The sequence below is a fragment of the Lethenteron reissneri genome, chromosome 43, assembly GCF_015708825.2.
Source record: "Lethenteron reissneri isolate LAM-NWPU_2019-01 chromosome 43, ASM1570882v1, whole genome shotgun sequence".
NCBI classification, from domain to species: domain Eukaryota; kingdom Metazoa; phylum Chordata; class Hyperoartia; order Petromyzontiformes; family Petromyzontidae; genus Lethenteron; species Lethenteron reissneri.
The window spans coordinates 12,155,162-12,156,276 of NC_083821.1; the positions used below are offsets into that span (position 1 = coordinate 12,155,162).

General features: G+C 49.3%; 1 non-coding gene and 1 pseudogene across 1 annotated transcript; both read left to right on the forward strand.

Annotated features, from left to right (window-relative positions):
* The first annotated feature begins 362 nt into the window (after positions 1 to 362).
* Positions 363 to 481, forward strand: LOC133353411 (5S ribosomal RNA). The gene has a single exon (XR_009756384.1). It is a non-coding gene; the product is annotated as a 5S ribosomal RNA (ribosomal RNA).
* A 249-nt stretch (positions 482 to 730) lies between these two features.
* LOC133353413 (5S ribosomal RNA) lies at positions 731 to 839 on the forward strand (annotated as a pseudogene).
* The last annotated feature ends 276 nt before the right edge of the window (positions 840 to 1,115 follow it).

A 1,115-nucleotide genomic window follows, 5' to 3' on the forward strand; every position in this document is an offset into this window, starting at 1 on the left:
AGTTTCCAAGCACTTGGATGTAGAATGAGCATCAAGGTTCACTACTTACATAGTCACTTGGCCCAGTTTCCAGAGAACATGGGTCACGTGAGCGAAGAGCAAGGTGAACGCTTTCATCAAGCCATTAAAGTTATGGAAGAACGTTACCAAGGCCGATGGGACTCAAACATGATGGCAGAATACTGCTGGTCCTTGATGAGAGACATTCCACAAGCTGTACAAAAAGACCGTTTAATTTACTGCCACTCTTTCGGGGCTCAACCAGGAGTCCAGAATAAACGTTTTCATCAGTGTTGACCTCCCGCAGTAGAGTTGAATCTTGATTTTTACATATGAATGTGCGTCAGGCCTCTGCAAGTATGGCCTACGACCATATCACCCTGAATGCGCCCGATCTCGTCTGATCTCGGAAGCTAAGCAGGGTCGAGCCTGGTTAGTACTTGGATGGGAGACTGCCTGGGAATACCAGGTGTTGTAGGCTTTTGCATTTTCGCATCTGGATGGGTCGCGTTTTACTCTTCAATTCACCCAGTCAGTTCACCTGCCAATTGCACGTGGATATGGTGTACTGCATTGGGATCAAGATTTTCTTGTAAAAGACCGTTTAATGCCACTCTTTCGGGGCTCAACCAGGAGTCCAGAATAAACGTTTTCATCAGTGTTGACCTCCCGCAGTAGAGTTGAATCTTGATTTTTACATATGAATGTGCGTCAGGCCTCTGCAAGTATGGCCTACGACCATATCACCCTGAATGCGCCCGATCTCGGAAGCTAAGCAGGTTCGAGCCTGGTTAGTAATTGGATGGGAAACTGCCTGGGAATACCAGGTGTTGTAGGCTTTTGCATTTTTATATCTGGATAGGTCGCTTTTTACTCTTCAATTCACCCAGTCAGTTCACCTGCCAATTGCACGTGTGTAATGCGGGCGTAAACGACCTCCCGGAAGTGACGTCATGGGGGGAGGAGTTACGTCACGTGGGGGAGGGGGTTCAGGGCTATAAGGGGAGAAACCGGAAGAGGAGGGGGAGTGATCGGAGACTAGAAAAGGGTGAGGCCACGCAGGGCGGAGGTGAGAGAGAGAGTGGCGAGGTCGCCACATACCCGGACCACGAGGT